The sequence below is a fragment of the Anas acuta genome, chromosome 6 (genome assembly GCF_963932015.1).
Source record: "Anas acuta chromosome 6, bAnaAcu1.1, whole genome shotgun sequence".
NCBI lineage: Eukaryota > Metazoa > Chordata > Aves > Anseriformes > Anatidae > Anas > Anas acuta.
The window spans coordinates 29,675,012-29,693,805 of NC_088984.1; the positions used below are offsets into that span (position 1 = coordinate 29,675,012).

General features: G+C 43.2%; 1 protein-coding gene across 3 annotated transcripts in view; it reads right to left on the bottom strand.

Moving 5' to 3' along the window:
* The window catches only part of TRPM8 (transient receptor potential cation channel subfamily M member 8), a 96,524-nt gene extending 91,301 nt beyond the window's left edge, over positions 1–5,223 (bottom strand). For 2 of the 3 annotated variants that reach the window (XM_068686188.1, XM_068686186.1), the window contains exon 1: positions 5,130–5,223. The gene's annotated coding sequence lies outside the window, so the exon portion shown is untranslated. The remainder of the gene's footprint in view (positions 1–5,129) is intronic. The other variant, XM_068686190.1, reaches the window with a different exon arrangement.
* Between the last annotated feature and the right edge of the window lie 13,571 nt (positions 5,224–18,794).

The window sequence follows — 18,794 nt, forward strand, 5'->3', positions numbered from 1 at the left end:
TTTAGAGGGCTTTGTGCTCTAGCTGACAAGGCTGTTAAAATCCAGTGAACCGTAAATATTGTGTTATACACAAGCTAACACATAACTATTTATTCCCCAAAAAGGCATATGTTACACCAAAACCAGCCCAAGGAAACCACAGGGCTGCTACATCAAGAGAGAAGCAAGGAAACCTCGGTCTCAAGGGAGCACTGGGAACTACAAGCAGCTCTCTCTCCCTCTTCTTCAGCTTCATGACTTTCTCTAGCACATTTTTTCCTTTTCAATGCAGACAAGGAGAGTTCCTGCTGTAAGAATCACATCTGTGTGCAGAAAACTCTGTTCTCTACATCACAGTTCTGTTCTCTACATCACACATCAGGCCTACCTGAATTCACAGGCACGGGACAATGAATAGCCTTCCTCTGGTCTGCAGGGGTCATTTATCACCCCAGACCTTTAGCCTGAGAAATCTAAATTTCATGTATGCGAAATCTGACTGCAACAGGAAGAGCACAGCACTTCACCCAGCATCTGGACATCTGGCATGTCCCATTTTCCCCAGTGAACTCGCTGTTTTCTCTACGATCCCACCAAATGGAGTCCTACCCTGAGAACCGAGGAGATATTTTTTTGGAATGAAAAACAATCTGGCATTTTTCAGGATAAGGTTTATTGTTGTAGCTTCATTTCCTGTTCGTCATTCTTCCTTCTGAAACTCTCCTCTGCTGAATCTCAGTTTGTCTTCAGATTTTACCCATGACCTGGTCTGACCTGCCTTCTAACCTCTGTCTCTCAAAGTGCTTTACTGTCATGTCCTCCTATCCAAAAGAAAAAAAAAAAAAAAAAAAAAGGAAACCAAACAACCAAACAGCTCTGTCGGCAGTGAAGCATGCAAATTTGCATTTAGCAAATTAACCAGCAGCAACAGAAGTCCACAGTGCAGGAAATCTGTCTCTGCTGCTTGGGTCCCTGTCTGCCATCCTCCTGACTTTCTGCCTGCACTTACTCTCCAGCTACACCTCCTCTTTCTGCTGCCTTCTGTACCATCAACATCTTTTTCATGGAAGGCTAAACTGATTTTTCTGGATACATCTGCCACTCAGGTGGCTTATTAGTGTGCTCTTGCCAACCAGCTCACCTGCTCTGGAGCCGCTCAGGATGAGCAGCAAGGGGACATGTTCCAGCCCCTCCTCACTGAAACAGATTTCTGTTTTTTAAATAAATAACTGAGAAATAAGTAATTTTATTTAAGTAACTTTAAATAAGCAATTTTCACTGCAGTGAAAATAATCATTTTCTGTTCAAAAAGGAGAATTTACCCTCTAAACCTGATCTGCTCACTGTACTGCTAGTCATGCTAACTCATTACTAACTACATATTTTTGCTTCCAGACACCAAAAGCACAGTACGCCCTTCCTAGATCTGTTTTCTGAGTCATTAATACATCCCGATTCAAGTCTTTCTGGAAGAAACAGAATCAAAAACTTGCTCATAAGATCACAGCCCAGCCTGAGCTCTGATCAGCTCAGTTTACAAATGCACACTGTTGGTCCCATATTACCTTATGGAAGCCATGTAGACTAACTACCCTTTTTAGGGGATAATAGTTATCCGACACATTTCTCCCCATCTGTCATCATCATCCTCCACACTTCTAGTTCCTTATCTTCCTTTCCTTATTTCCTTTATTTTCCTTTTTTTTAAGGAGTAATATCCACAGAGGGAAAGGATTCGCAATACAACCTGGAAAATATAAAGCTGTGGATACTGCAAGAAAGTGAAATCTGTAGAAGAAAACAGCATCTCTCCCACCATGCATGCAGAGAGCTTCCCAGTGAACATTTCTGCCCTAGTTTTGCCATAAGGTGAATAGTACAAAAGGCTTCTCAAATTGTACCAAGAAGCTACGCATGGAAGTGTTGTCTTCATCCTCCTGCTGCAGATATTAAGTACAGGAGAATGGGCTTCAACTTTTGCCAGCTCTTGTGCATATTCTTTCCTCATGTAAGTAAAAGCAACATTTGTGCACCACACAAGTGCAAGGAAATAATTATTTAACATTTCTGAAATCACTTTTATCAACTCCAAGCTATCAAGCTATCAACAGCTACAATAAGCCTAAGTTAGTCCAATTCAGCAGCCAACAGCCCCTCAGCCCCTCCACATGGCTCGTTGCCCATCGGGTCAAACACAGGAGCAGCTTCTGCGCTGTTATTTATGTCAGCTCGTGGAGGCTGTACAGGCTCGTGCGGTTGATATACTTGACTGATGAAATGCATCACTAGAGCACGTTATCCAAGTATACCCAGAAAGCTGCATACTTTGCACAGGTGGGTAATGAGATAAAAATAGGATAAATGTTGGGATTATGAACTGCAACAATTTCTCATTTTAGGGTCACCTTAACCTCGGCTGTTCATGGCTTGATAGCTTCTTTGACCCCCTCCAGAGAGCTTGAGCTGTAACAAGAACCCCTCTGTGACATGGAGGCAGGCAGCAGTATTGTCTGTTCAGTGAGTGCCTTCCTGCAACGCAGATCATGACAGCCTGATATGTTACTTTATCTACAATCAGCTTTTATAGCTTCTCTTATGCAACCCGAACTGACAATAAAAGGCTTACTCTTCCAGGTCACAGCTCAAACTGCTTCAAAGTCAGGACAAACGACTTCTGCTCATACCTGCTATCAAACTGGTTGAAGCTGCTGATACCCATGAGAAAAGTGCCAGCCACTTTACACCTGTAGGAAGTCAAATTGCACACCGTGTCCTAACCTTCAGCACAGCCGTGTCCTGTGTGTCCTATTAGTGTTCCTTGCAGTAGGAGAAGTAATGAAGCTTGTGCAGATTTGATCAAGTTTAGACATTAAGCATTCGTGAGCTCACAGTATCTAGGAGTCCTTAGCAGAGTATTTGAAAATAAGAAACAATAAGCAAGTAACTTCTTATTTTCCTACAGTCTACAAATTGCTTGATTCTGTTAACACCAAAAAAAAAAAAAAAAAAAAAAAAAAAAAAAAAGTACACCAGCTTACCCTCTGCTGAGAGAAGGGACAAAACATGAATTATGAAATGAGTCAGGCCTGAACTTTGTCAGGCTGTGGACGAAGCACTCCAGCTAAATGGTTCAACTGTTTACAGTCACACTTCAGCACAGTTTAGTGCACTTTTCTTTTTTTTTTCTTTTATTTTTTAACAGTGAAGCAATGAAGACTTGAATAAAGCCTGGTCCTCTGTTGAACTGATTCCCAGAGCAGAACTATTTAACTTCCTTCTTTAGCCAGGCATGAATTCAGCTCTGTTCTGCGATGTGGCATTCAGAGCTGTGTCTCAGACTCTAACTGTGAATGTTTAAACACCACACACCTGTGGTACACACACAGCCATGCAGAAATATATATAAAACTTCTTCTATTCACGTATTGTTGTTTGACAATAGGGAAGGTCTTGTGGGAGAGGTGATGGTAGGCGGCTGTCTTGGTCAGAGTGACCATTGAAGAGCTGAGTTCAATATGTTTGGTGTATGGAGAAAAAAGGCCAACAATTTTTAGTATTAATGATAGATCTTGGGCTGCCTTTGGGTGCCCAGCAGGACTGGGCAGGATGCTGAACGTGGCTTGGGGCTGCCCCTCACCTTAGCGCCTGAAGCTGCCTTTGGGCTTTTTTTTGGTCTACATGTGCTGGGCACCCTCTGGCCCTACATCACAGCCAGACCCTAACCTCCTTCCCCCTTGTGCTTTCCACACTGCCCAGACAGTGTTGACCCCCTGGGGCCTTGCAGCAGCATCAGCAGGACCTCCCAGCGGCCCATTTGGGCCCACACGTGCCCAGCTGGTGTAGCTGTACCCATTACTCCATGAAAAGGGACTGTAAAAAACTGCCACGAAGGCAGGGAATAAAACAACTGTTTATTAATTCATGCACATCACTTCTGGGAGTGAGGATGCTGTAGTATCAGTATGCTCGTCTTTCCCCAGGTGCCCCCCTAAAGCAGTGATTGCCCATGCCATGGGGAACAGTCACCTCTTGTAGCTCTGGGCTGCAGGGCAGAGTTGGAGGGATTAAAAATACGGCTGGGGAGGAGGACAGAAGCACAGAGAGGAAAAATGGGAGAGCCAGCTGGAATGGGAATTATTAAGAGAGATTAAGGGATTGGTATTGGGAATGAGAGAAAGATGCCCCATGGCTGTCAGTGTTCAAGAGGCGTTTGGACACTGCCCTCAGTAATGTGCATTAGCTTTTGGTTAGCCCTGAAGTGGTCAGCCAGCGGGGCCTGATTAACTTCGTAGGCCCGTTTTCTAACTCAAGTACTCTAGTCTAAAAGTTGAGCTGAGATTCTTGGAAATTTAGAGCAGACAAGTGCAAATCCTGAGCCCTGAACACATGGCAAGTCCTGCCTCTACAAAGTAGCTCTGGGGCTTAGTTCTCAGCGGGCTCACAGGAAAGCATGCCTTTATGTGAGGATCAGAGAATCTGAGACAGGAGGCTAGTCTTTAAAAACTTCAAGACAGCAGTCCTGCGGTTAAATCAGTACTTCCAAGCCTGGTATACCGATAGTCACTTCTGTCAAGGAAATTATTCAAGTAAAGTACTGCAAGAGAGTCTAATGTTAACCCTTGCGGAGTGATGCATACACTTTTGGGTTCACGTTACAGTCAGTTACAAGTCTGACATTTTTTTCAAGGGCTCCCACTGGGTTAGCCCTACAGGACAAAGCTGCACAGCCAGGATTACAATAGGGTACTACTATAGGTTTATGCTGTTAAGTGCTTCCATTAGGGTGAAACACCCGGACTTCACCCAGCACCCTTTGCCACAGAGGCTGAGAAGGGGTCTTGATTCTTTTGGAGCATCTGGCCAGAAGAAGCAAGTAACTTTAATTAGAGATTAGCTTTGCACCCACTAAGCAGTTTATATTAATATTCTTTGTCCAGTTTTACTTCCAGGCATTCTTAGGCAAAAGCTCTTATTGAAATACCAGTTCCATCCCCTGCTAGTTGAAAATACTCTTTCCCTTACTGTTTTCTTCCAGCCTACAAAGAGTTAAGATCCGCTTCTATTCAGCTGCCATTACCACCTGAAGTGTTGCTTTGGCTTTTGGAGAGCCCAGTCCCATTCCTCAAGCTGTCAGCTAAGCAAACAATTACCTTGCTTCCTCAAATTATTTTGAAAAGACTCTGGCAGTCCTCTGTTGCAGCATACGCCATTTTCTTCAGTGTAATTAAAAGCTCAACAATTTCTGCAGGAAAACAAAAGGAACAAACCTCCAGTTAATGTGCAGTTCCATCCAGAAAAGGGGCAAAAGCACATGACAGTGTGGAATAATACAAAATAATATATTTTCTTGTCTAATAAAATTTGGACAAGAAAAAGTTCAACACCACTATTTATTTCTGGAGGCATCTGATTGTCTCTAATATCAACCATTCAACATCATAAAACTAATAAATTGTTTAACCTCTCAGGCATTTAGAAGCAGCTTTTTAATCCATAGTTGGTAATAGTTATGGAAAATCAGCTGTTGGTACAAGCCTTCTCCTTGAGATTGACTGATAGCTAAGTAGTTCCTCTTTAGCCATACAGATATTTTTCTGTTGGCAAGTAAGAGCATGCAAGAGAGCAGCACTTGACATTTGTGCCCTAACCCCTCCTGTTTTGCACAAACTGCTTTGCACATTTCGTGCTTTGCACTAATTAAAGGGTCGTCAGCCTCTGGGTGATTTGGCTGCACAGACCTCAGATACCCACTTTTCCTTTAAGCTTAAACTTATATGGGAAGAGAAAAATATTGAATTGTCTGATGTTGCCCACCCCAGGCTCCTCCACACACATCTCAACAGAGACTGAGCAAGGGAGCATTTCATAGCTTCCTGCTCAGAGGAAATAAATATTGTTGCAGTTCTGCATGTTCATACAGTCTGCCTCTATTTAGCTGAGGGTTAAATAGTTCTATAAAGCTTACTTGGAGATGTCTCTCCTCTGCAGAAGACAATTAAGGTGTGAATTTACATTTCATAATAATTTGTTTTTCACTAAGACCTGAATAAGTCTTAGTTTTCTCCTGTCAGATTGGGTAAGAAAAATACATTGCTTCTTGAACGCAAAGTATTCATTCTGCCAGACCTAAGCTTTTCTTAATCTTCTCAGAGAAGTAATTATGCTGAGGAACCACTTGAACTCCTCTGAAACTACAAGGTCCTAGAGTGGCAAGCAGCCAAATTCTATAAAAATTATTGGTATAAAGAAAAATGTATTTGATGAAGGCTCCTGCTGATGTCGACACGAGACACCAGCAAGACTGAGGGCTAAAAAACTGCATGTGCAGCTAGAATTAAAGCCAGCTCCATGCGGGATGAGTGTAATAAACTATGAAATACTGCCAGCTCCTGAGTCCTGTTTGCATCATTTTAATTTTCCACATAACACACTGACATGCTTCGTTTCAAAGGGGTTTATAGCAGCATTAAAAATTTGTCACTGCCTTGTTTTGTTTGGAGCTGTTGCCTCTTCGTTATCGGGATTGACACGGCACGCTTTTTTGTGGATTGACAGAGATCTCTCTCCCTTTAAGACATGGAAATGGAGATGTTTGGGAGCACACATTCACATGGAAACAGCTTTCTTCTGGTCCTGAAAGCAAGCAGCAGCAGCAAGTAATTAAATGGAGTTTAGGAGTTTATTGCTCAGGCTGACCATCGAAGCAATAGTTTAGAAGATCAAGTTCTGTCTGGAGTCAGGGACTCATCAGGACAGACATCACTGAAAAGGTCTGCCTATGGCAAGGCAATCTATGCTTCCAAGTGACATTTTAGCTGTGAAAACATCTGCAGCTCCAGTTCTCCCTCTTGGTAAAAGGAGACTGATTTGCTCTCCATCCTCACAGACACCTAAGCTAGCTCATAGTCCTCAGTCTATGTCAAAACCAAAATAAATCTGTCAAGAACGGGTGCTTTGCAGCCCAGCAGTCTTGCAGTGGGGGTTGGAAACTCCTGTGAACATTTCAAACTTATTGCAAATGGGAGATGTTAGCACCGGAGTATCTCAGGTTCATGAATTGCGACTCTTTTTGAGACATTTGGTGATATAAAATGGGGGCACTGCAGCGCAGGCTTTAGGTGAACGGCTGTGGTTATGTGAATCGCAGGGCTGCCTCACCAGCAAAGAACTCCAGCTAACCTCAGCTTCCTGAAGGGCTGCCTGGAATGCCATTTAGCCTATTTAATAAAAAGAAAAATACACCCTCAAGGGTCCTGAGCAACAGTTAATAACACCCAGCGACAGCAAACGAGTGACATTACAGAGGTTTTGGTAAGGGAGCTCAGCTAATGGCTTTAACACAGCAGACAGAGGCTGCTGTGAGCTGAGTTTGGAGGAGCCTGGTCCTGCGCTTTTCACTGATTCTGCAATTGCTGAGGCAGCCTAGGCACTGCGTGATAAACTCTCTGAATGTGGAGGTACAACTGGTTGCAACTGGAGTCAAGTGGCTTGAAATCCTCTTGGTCCTGACCTGCAGCGAGTAGGAAGTCACAAATTGTGACTTTACGCTTTCTAAAAAGAGCAACTCACTTCTGTTCCCCACAGCAGCTGGTGCTCGGTACAGGGTTACTGGTGCCCAAAATAAAACCTCCACTGCCTCCTTAGCTTGGTCCTGAAGTCCTGAAGTGTGCCCTCCAGGGGAGGTTTGCATTGTTTGGAGCCTGGAGCTTGGTGCTGAAGCATTCACGGCTGCTCTAGAAGCTGGTTTATCACCAAAGGCTGACTTTTCTGGCTTGCTACAGAAATGGGCACTTACGGGCACAGAGCTGAGCAGCTGCAGCTTTGTCAGGCTTGTTAACGAGTCAGAGGCCACATGTAATATTGCATTTCAAACACCACTCTGTTTCTCCTCTGTTTTAGTTCCTAGAACTGCTCTTCTGCTTATCTGCTGCTGGCTGGCAATGCTTGGCATGTCTCCTGCAGCCAGGCCTCCTCGAATCCCTTAATTAAGTCTGATATTTAATAGACGAGAGACAAATGGCTCCAAAACCTCTGTGAATTGCAGGCTAAGTAGCCAAACATTTAGCCAACTGTGACAGCTCTGGGGATGCAGACTACAATTGCTCCTCCTCTGTGACTGGCAACTTCAGCATGCTTCCAGCCTTCACCTACCAGGCAGGCACTGGTCCTCCTTTCCAGGAGATGCTCTAGACAGGGAGGGTGTCACTTGCTCTCCTCCCTCCTCCTTTGCCAGCCCCTGCAGGGCCTTACCGGACTCTAAACAGCTCTGCATGTTATGAACCCCCATGGCTTCATCCCAGTAGAGCTATACCAGCCCCCCAACAGGAGCCTCACCTGTGGCAAGGCATACAGCTTCCTCAGACACCATTTCTGCAGCAAGGTGCTCGCAACAGACCATCAGAAAGATCATGCGTACGCTCCGTGGCAGTGGCAGCAAAGAGGGAGCTCCTGCACGCACATAAACCCAGCCAAATCCATTTGTGCTTACCAGAGTACACGGTCAACAATCGTATTCCATTTCCCTAATGACTAGCAGGCCGCTGCATCTCACTGATGCATAAGCTGGCTTTCTGCTGCTATTATAAAAACAAATTATTTCATGCATGAATGGCCTTAATATCAGTTCACGCTCCAAGCTGTTCCGCTGTGCTGACATATGTACACCCCGTTCGCCCTCACTGCAAAAGGAATATTTGCTCCGTGAACCACTGATCAGAAAAAGCCATAAATGGATGAAAAAATAACATCAGCATCGATACATTTCCCACTGTTCTGCTCCTTTGCCATGGGAACCCCTGCCTTGCTGCTCAGCGTAAATACAGGGTGAGTGGGCAAGCAAGAGGGCTTCAGCATCTCTCCGTCTTCACTTCCATCCCAGCCTCACAGAGCACGTATTTCTCTACCCATCACAGTTGCGTTGCTCTTTCCCCACTGAGACGGTTATGTAAAGGAATAAATTTTGACCTGAGCAGTACTGGCCACCTCAACTAGTAAACAACCATAAAAACCACCAGCTACCAACACAAGAATATTATAAATAGAAATATTCCCTATAAGCAGCTTGTGACTAAGCTCACTTTTGAGCTAATAACTTCCCATGGAGATAAACTCTGCAGGAAAGCTCACAGAGCTATAAATACCCAGAATTCATTAACAGATCTTTTTGCTGCAAAAATTCTTTTCCGGCTGTGCCTCATGACACTGGTGCTCCCAACCCATTCTCTTTTCAAAAGCTGCAATTGTTTAACCTCCAGATCCAGCTGCTCGCAGAAATCCACAGGAAGAAAACATTGGGGCAGTTTCACATAATAAGACATTATTCTAGTGCCAAAAAATAAAAGAAGGGAGAGAAAAAATACTGCAAGGAACATATACTATGTCATGAACATTTCTTAAGTTTCATACCCTGGAAGTTTTAACGTTTTAGGAGGCAACCACTGGTTCCAATAAAAAATAATGTATTTTAAGGACCTATTAATTTATTTTCTGGGTGCTGAGGTAATGAGAATTGAGGATTTACACTCAGTTCTGTATCTACTCTGCCCGGATCCATTTCCCAGCATTGCTCTGCTGAGGAATGAATGCTGACCGATGGGGATCACTGGAGTGGTGCATACTATGCTGAGATATTTCTGCTTCCACGTGGTTACCCAGCGTCAGAGCTGCACATCGCCATTTCACTTCTTAAAAGGCATTTGTGAATAATCACAGCACTACTTGCATCAAAATTATCTCTCCCTTAAAGGTCTTCTGTTGCATCTGCATGGTGATGCTCCCTTGAGCAAGAGTCTATCGTGCCTAGCCCAGCTTAAATTCTTTTTATTTGTTATGTAGGCACAACCCACAAGAACCCATGACATTTTCCTGTGTTGAAAGCCAAAACCAGAGCAGGCCATTATCTTTTCACCTAACTATCTGTACTGGTTTGGTTGGGATGGAGTTAATTTTTTTCATTGTAGCTGCTGTGGTGCTGTATTTTGGATTTGTGATGGAAACCATGCTGGCGGCACCCGGATGGTTCAGTTGCTGCAGAGAAGCACTTGCACAGAGCCAGGGACTGCTCTGCTCCTCGTGCTGTCCCCACTGCGAGGGGACACAGGCAGGACAGCTGGCCCAGGCTGCCACAGGGACACCCCACAGCCACAGGACTGTTCAGAGCTGAGCTGCCTGCTGGGTTAAACCACAGCACTAACCACTGCTCAAAGTCACTTCTGCTATGGGGCAGGTACGGGCTGCCCCTGCCCTTGCCGTGTTCTTCCAGAGGTGCAACTGGTGTTGATCCCAGCCCAACAGTGGGTCCCTGCTGGATGGAGCTGGCTGGAGCTGGCCCTGCACCTCTCTGCAGCCCCTGCCATCATAGCATCACCATGTAAGCACAATATAAATTACTTTTATATTCATTTTATATCTTCCTTAACAGCTTCCAAATGGTGGAATAACGTAATTGATTATCCTGATGTCTTACGGTGATCCTTTCAGCAAATTTATTCCAAATACATTGCACCATCTCCAGACTTGCAGTAACGTGGACCACACAACCTCTCCACACATGAAGTATTGTGTTTGCGTTATTCCACCTGCTCAGCACACATGCTGCAGTACAAAAACAGTGGGGAGCAGTAGAGAGTTGATTGTCCCAGCTTCTAAAGAAGCATTTTTCAAATACCTGACCAAGTGCAGTTATGGGCAATTGCAAGACCACCTGCAGCATCATGTTTTTTAGAAACAATGTCAGAAATAAACATCTGACATGTGCCCTGCCGCCACCTTTGGGTAAAACTTGTGGCTAAATTTCTACACACTGGCCTGGAACTATGAGAGTGGCAAGTTAGCCCAGCTGACTCCTACTCATCCTCTAGCAACCCATCTTGTTCTCTATTTTCTTTGGACCTTGGATAAAGTTATTAAAGGGTCATTACGTGAACAGTGATTTCACTGAAAATTACCTTCCAGTAGCTCTTCAATTCAGATTCAGTGCCTAGCTCCAGCTATTGGCAACTTCTCCATGTTAAATTCAATTTGGCTATGTCTTTCAGACAGTCGAGATTTTACTTCTCAACTCATGCTTGGCACCAGGGATAAGAGGATTTTGCAAATATTTCTTGTTAAAGGTTTAACAAATGCCCCAGCTCGATCCATCTCTAATAAGGTTTTTGAAAACTATCTTTCAGGAGTTAGAAACAGCTCCTTGAATGATCTTTTTACAGTATGAAATTAATGAAAGCCCAAAATGTTCCCACTTATTTCATTACAGAGGACTTCATTTACATTCCATTTAGCTGAATCATCTCTAAGCCTTCCACCCACACTGGGCACGCAGCCTACACAATTTACATATGTGTTGGTAAAAGGTGAAAAAAAGCTTTGCCAGACAAGTTTCCTAATTCATTTCTCATAAACCCTTCCCCGAGTGCCCAGTTTTTATTATGACATGCTAAAGGTAAAGCCAAGTTTTGAACTGCATCTCTCAATGACTGAGGTAAATGAAGTTAAAACGTTTTTTTATTATTACTGTTATTATGGTTTTTTTTTGTTTGTTTGTTTGTTTGTTTGTTTTTTCTGGGAAAATTAGCATCTTTACTTACTATAGTTCTTCACTCAAGTATGGAAACACTTTGCAAAAAAGGTCCAGGTCTGACAGCACAAGTAAAATCAGGCAGCTGATGTTATTTATTTCTGGTCTCTGACTGTATTCCATCAATGGCTATTGCACTCACACAAGAGTGGTGTTTCGTTTCATCTCCAGTGGTTGCTGTGCAAGTAACCCAAACTGATGGATTTTACAGCTGGTAGATACCCAAGACAGAAGTGAGCTCATTGGGAAGTCCAAAACAACAAGATCCTTTTCCAGGTAGGTATCTGAGGATACAGGAAAGCATTAATGGACAGCAATCCCACCCAAAGCAGGCATCGTGCACATTACCTGCTTTGCATTCGCACCAGTGGTTCCAGAGCTCTGCCCATGCCAGTTCAACATAGGGTTTAATGCCTTACTCTTCATCCTAACCAAAGCCCTCCTTTGACCAAAGCCCTCCAAAGACCATTTTCTAACTGAGAGCAGCTGACAGTGAAGCTTGCACTGCATGCTGATGTGGACAAGCTAAAGCTTGGACACTTACACACTTACTCGGGTGTTTCTCCCAGGTATAATGCCAAGATAGATGGGATGCAAGTCACAGCTAGTTCTGGTGCATAGATTTAGAGACAAACATTCCTCCCTCAAATGCATAGAGTGTGCAAGCAGACTTGGTGCATCCAGGCAGTCTTTCATTCAGAAACATTTACAGGAGGCTGTGGAGCAGCCCCAGAGCACAGGAGATTCCTGGTTTGTGGAATGGGCTCCAGCCCATTATTTGGATTCAAGAATACCAATTTCATTAACTCAAAACAGCCCTGGACGACAAAAAAATGGGACAGGTTACTACCAACAAAGTCCAATACTCTAGAAAGTGAGTTAGATTCTGTTACAAACTCATATTCTTCCCTCCTAAGTTTACAGTCTAAGAAACATTTGTAGCCAAACACTGGCAGCTCAGAAGGAAATCCCTGAGCAGTCTTATCTGTTTCAGCACTGTTCTTACGGTTGATTTCTCTTCATCTTGCCATTCCAGCTTTTAGCTGTCATTTCACAGTAAAATGAAAGCTCAGACCCATCTGCTTCTGTTTCTTGCTCCCGTTTTGATCCTTTTCCTCTATTTTATAAGGGAAGGAGAGAATGTTCAGGTTGTCCCATACTACTCTACTCACAGCATGCCGACCCTTTTTAATTTTCCTGTTTACTCCAGCTCTATACTTTCTCCATTCTTCTTCCTGGTCTTGTCCCCTTCCACTCATGAGCACCTTCACAGTTGACTGACAATTGCACTGTACTCACTCACAGCTTTCAGCTGACAAAGTGCCACTCTCACAGGCAAATTTAAATCTGGTTCAACAAAAATAATGACCGTGTACACCTGTGCCTTATCTGGGCAGGACCACAAACTCTTTCACAAATTCCTGCTGTTGCAGAAGGCCAAACCCAAGTAGCAAACCAACCAGCTGTGCTACTGGAGGCAGTGATGGAGACTTGGTAATCTTTATAAATGGCACCTACACTCATACGCTGAAGATCTGCTGCCTATAGGGTGACTACGAGATCAGAAAGCACTCAGAGCTCCAGAGTTGTAGTTGCCATGGGTTGCCAAGGGGCATCACGCGCTGACACCGCTGCAGCCAGCACCCAGTTTGCTTCCCCACAGGTCCATCTCCCCAAATCACTGTGGTTTTGAGGGAGACTGAGTGCAAAAATTGAGCTCGAGTCAGCAAACAGATGGTCTAGCATAGATTGCCCAGTCGGATTCTGTTTTAACTAAAGAGAAGGTTGCACCACTATTGGTTCCTCAGAAAATTACCAGAAAATTTCACATCAGCCACTGGAAAGCAGTTTGGTTTTGGTACATTGCAACAACAAAAAAAGGCTTTTTTTTTTTTTTTTTTTTTTTTTTTTTTTAATCTTTGTTGCTTGTATTTTGACCTCTGTGGCAAAGCTGACCCTGGAAGTAGGCTATGTGTCTGAGCCGACAAGGATATTATCCCACTGCCCTGTTATATGAACGGATAATAAGCGAGGTGAACCAGTTTAAAGATGTATTGGTTGCAGCACACTCTAAGAGAAACCTTTGAAGGTATCTCTGGAGATTTTATTCCTCCTGTTGTGTCACAGCAATGGTGCTTCTAATGTGTACAGCCTGAAGATCCCCTGACTTAGTGTGGGAAATGACAATTGTTGAAAATAGGTTATCAGGAAGGATTGCAGTCTTTCACTTGTTGAGCTTAGTCACTCAAAGTCTGAAGTGCATATAGAGAGAAATTTGTCACAAAACGAGCTGGACTTTCAGAAACTGTTGAGGATCTATTTATGAATCTGGATTAGAAACAGGTGCCTGTCACACATTACTTTGCACCCAATGCTTAAGTCACAGTGCAAATCACAACAGGTGAAATTTCCTTTTTGCATTTACAAGTTCACCCTTTGGGAACCAGAAGGATGACCTTCACGTCACATCAGACGAGAAAACCAAGTAACCTGCGCATTATGGCTCCTATAAATATTCTCCATTTTCTTGTTAATGTGCAAATTAACAACCATTGGACCAAGGAGCTGCAAGATTTGGCTGTCAAGTGCAGTTTAAAACTACCATCTTGCCCCTTGATTGCACAACATGGCTTTCTGCAGCCAGGTCTGGAAAACCCTTCCAGTCAGGGCTTGCTCTCTGGACCACTTCTTATTTACAAGCTGCTGATGGCTTGTGGAGAGGTTACTAAAGGCCATCTGTCTAAAGAATTCTTGTTTATATTCCTCTTGCTTTATCCTTAGGAAAAACAGTTGCATAAAGGCAGAGGTATTTAAAGCCTGACCCATCTTCCGTCATCCTGCTGGGAGCTATAATCTGTCTGTGCTATCTCAACTGATATTTGTGTAGCTCATTACGTTGTCCAAACAAGGGATTATGATTCTGATTTGGGGAATAAGCAGCGTGAAGAGAGGATGTCTGAAGGGACGAGCTTTTTATTATATTTTTTTTTTTCCCCAAGTAAGATTCCTTGAACAAAAGGGAAAGAGAGAAGAAATGCATCTTACATAAAGGGCAATTGTTTCCAAGTGGAACATTTCATGTTTTTCCATTAAGCACAAGCTGCTCTAGCTGTTACAGAATATTTTATTCACAGGTCTGGTAATGCAAAGCCCAGTTCCAGCACTGACTGCATGAGGAAAATAAAGCTAGCACAAGCCATCCTTTTGTCTTCTGATTTTCTCCTTTCATACACATAGGATGAATCAGAATATTATCTTCTAGTTTTTATGAATATTGGATGAATATTCCTGTGTCTCTTGCATAAAAGGCAATTCCTCATACTAACTTCTCAATTTCTTTGTGCAAATTGAGGGCAGGATGTGCCAGACTTGGCTTCCTGGGCATTGACCCAAGGAATACATTTGGTCCGTGACATAACCTTTGTCACACATCTTTAGAGTCTTTAGAAGACCAGACAGTCAGGGAAACAACTGCACAACATGTCTCACAGGACAATTAAGATAAAAGATAAACAAGCTCTGGACATTTTACCTGAGGATCTGGCCAATTGAAGAGAGCTATCATCATCCGTGGCATGTTTTAAACCATTCAGTACGAGCAAGGACAAGCTGTGCTGTTCAGATAGCCAAGAACACCAAGCTACATTGGGCTGCACAACCTGAGCAAGGAGTCTGCCCATTTGCAGTGTGCCAGGCCTCTGAGGACAGTGTGTAGGGTCATACGTCTCTGCCCAAGGCCCAGCTTTCTCTTTCTAAAAAGTAGAAGAGTTTCAGATGGAGAAGTCCAAACCAAAAGCAAAGGTTGCTAAGATCTAGGATATTTATTTATTTATTTATTTGTCTGGCCCCACAAATAACAACCCTGCCTTGTCCAGACAAAAAAACAATTACCTTTTCACTCCTTTCTGCAAACACAAAGTCAGATCGTGTAGTGCATTATATTTTAAATGGTGAATGAAGCTACGGTAGTAGCTTCTACTCTAGTACTGCTCTAGCTAACCACTACAGAAAACCCAAACCTTGCCACATAAACCTTATACAGTATAACATTGATCTTTTGTTCAGTACGAAGGTGTTATTTGACAGGACTGTGCCTTATTGGTCATGCCAAGGACAACAAGCAGAATGACAACAGGCACAAATGAAGACAAGAGAGGTGTTATTCCTGGCTAGGATGCCTTCTTGGCCACCTGGGCACACTGCTGGCTCACGATCAGCCATCGCAATCCAATGCAAATCCATTGCATTAGTCAGTCACAACTGATACCTAAATTTAAATAAATCAGGTTAATCAGAGTGGAAACTGTGCTGTCAGATAGCCCCTTTTGTCCTGGTCTGCTCTTGTTTTGTTTTTTTTTTTGTTTGTTTTTTTTAATTTTGTGTGTTTTTTTGTTTGTTTGGTTTTTGTTTGTTTTGTTTTGTTTTGTTTTTGTTTGTTTGTTTGTTTTGTTTTGTTTGTTTTTTTAACCAATTGGTAGTATTCTGATCTCAAAGAAGCTACACAGTTTTTTCTTTAGAGCCTTCAGCTAGACGTGCACTTCACAAGCTGTGTAACTACAGAGCTGAGTTAGTGTCCCTGCTCCTGACAAGCCACCTGCAATATCGAGTTTACTCTGCTAATGCAGCAGGCATCCAGCTCTTCAGAGCTGCTCCTTACCTGTGTATGCAACACTGGGCATGTACTGCAGAGCTTGATAACTTCAGAACAAGCAGTCATTTTGGTTCATTTTTCAGAGTGACAAATTAATTCTACTGTAATTATAAGGACAAGGGCAGTAGCCATGTTGCCCCCTAAACAAATTACTTGGATGTTTGGGCTGTGCTATTAGAAAACTGAGCAAGCCATTTGTACAAGAGATCAAAGACATTGCAGCTGTGGAGACAAGCATCCAAAAGTGAACATTTGTCTGGAAATTTGGGATTCTGCCCAGCACAGAGCACCCAGCATCAGCATAATCCACTTAAGCACAGTTAATCTCTCCAGCACAAGTATCAACTCTCCACCATGAAGTATTAAGTCAGTGCCTGAAAATCTGTTGAAATGAATTGCAGATCTACTGCTACACAGCTCTGTTTCCTAATTTGTAGACTTTTCTGTGTTCTTGATTTCATGGATTGTCCAATATGTTTGTTTCGTGCTTCATTCTTACAGAATTGCAACAGGAGAGCTCATTGTCAGCCAGATCCAACCTTCCCAGTAATGTGCCAAGGGAACAGGAAGGTTTCTTTAGCAAACAATTTCTGTTGAAGAGTCTTGGCTCTGGTCAAGGCTTAAATGTGTTCTCTTTGCTTTTTAAGAGCCAATTCTTTTTATTGTAGAACAAATGCTTTTATCATCTTTGAGCTCAAATAACTATTTGACAGAGAGGCAGCAGTGGAGCAGAGGCCAGCGTTAGCACTTTGTGGAGATTCAGACACCACAGTCAATAATATTACGGAAAAATACGGTTCATGAGCTTGACCAAGGGCAGTGCAGTGAGGTGGAAGGTATCTGCCCACACATAACACAGGCACTGGGATGACCATGTGGCTACTGGGCCATGATTTCCAGCATGTTTGAAAAAGCCAGGATTAGGAAAAGCCGATGTCTTTCCGTTGTAGCTAATAAATTAGAAAAGAAGCATGCAAAATTGTTGCCTATTAAGGGGGAAGAGAAGACTGCAGGGAACACCAAAAGACAGGTTGGCAGAGCATTGAGAAATCCTTCCTTGGCCTTCTGCCTCCCTGCAGCCCCTGCAACCACAACCTCACCACTTACACACAGTGGGGAAAAACTGGGGCAGAGGCAGGCTGTATTCTTTTAAATGGTCCCTTAGACTAAGATGAGCAGTAGATTGGAAGATGTACAAATTGTTCGGATGCAACAGCTTTGAGTGAGAATCCCCTCTCAGAGATTAGAGGAGGGAAGGTAATCTGCTATCAGCAATTACTGAGCTGTGAGGATGCGCCTCTGTTGTTCCCAAGTTACTGTGCATCTCATTTATTACGATGCCAAAAAATCTCGTCTGTCCTAAATGCCAGTATTAGGTAGCAAATGGTGGCAATGCCCTAGGCTTAATATGGGAAATATTCTTCCAAATATTCTTCCATAAGTTGGTTAGAGGCCATTAAGTTCTATCTCCTGCAACACCAGCAAAAAAAGACTTGTGTTAGTAGAGCTGATTAAGCAGTTTTCTGAAAGAGAAAGGTCATGAAAAGTCTGGTTTTGAAGTGATTACAACGTAGGATATAAAAATAAATGTATCGTGCACTACTGCCAGAAATTCATTGTTAATGATCTATGTTTTAGCTGTGTTTTTCTGCAGATCCGCCTACAAGGGAAGCTATTCCACATTTTCATGATCTGTACAGTATTAACAGAGGTACTAACACAATGAAATGCCAGTCTTGTTACTTTTGTACACAGAATTTGACTAGTTGAAGACTAGCCTGCTATGATGAAATCAGAGCATGAACGTCTGAGGTCTCTGGGTCTGATGGACAAAGAGTTTCTTGCTCTGAAAACAAACAGGCTTCAAGCTCCTCAAGTGTTTGAAAGTTGTGGAAGAGATTTGGCAGATACTGCCATTAAAAAAATCTGATCTGCTCACACAGGAGAACACCAGGAAGGAGAGAAGCATCCTGTCAGTATCATTCCAGGACTGAGGACCAGCCCGAAAGGTCAGTTCTGATTCACCATGTGGACTCACCAGGTTATAATCCTCCTGCCTTGCTTCCACAGTTCTCAAGTGCTCTGCTCTGCTTGCTTTATGTTATATTAATTCATATTTTCTCTCTCACCTAATTCTTCTGCTTCTTGCTCCCTTAATGTTGATGGACATAAGCCATGTACCTTCCAGACTCACGCTTTGCCCTTGGAGTCCCAGGTTTTATTCTCAGCCCCAATTTCATTGCTTTGCTTGGTGCCATAATGCATGTGTGTCTGGATGTACTGCAGCAGTAGCATAAGGGAGGTTGGAAAAAGGGCTCTCAGGAGGAGCTAACAGCAACATCCCACGAGCTCATGGGATCATCTCCCCTCCAGAAGGCAACAGGAAGGAGTGGGCAGAGGAATTTCTTTGCACTGACCGACTACACTGAACAACTTGCTGTTGTGGATATGCTCTCTATGCTCTCTTTCCAAGTCCATAAACTGAGGCTTCCCAGGGCCATGAGGCTGAGATTCATGAGTTATCAGAAAGCATCAGTATTTACGATAATTAGCCATATTAAATAAAAGTGTGACACCTGGGTACAGCTG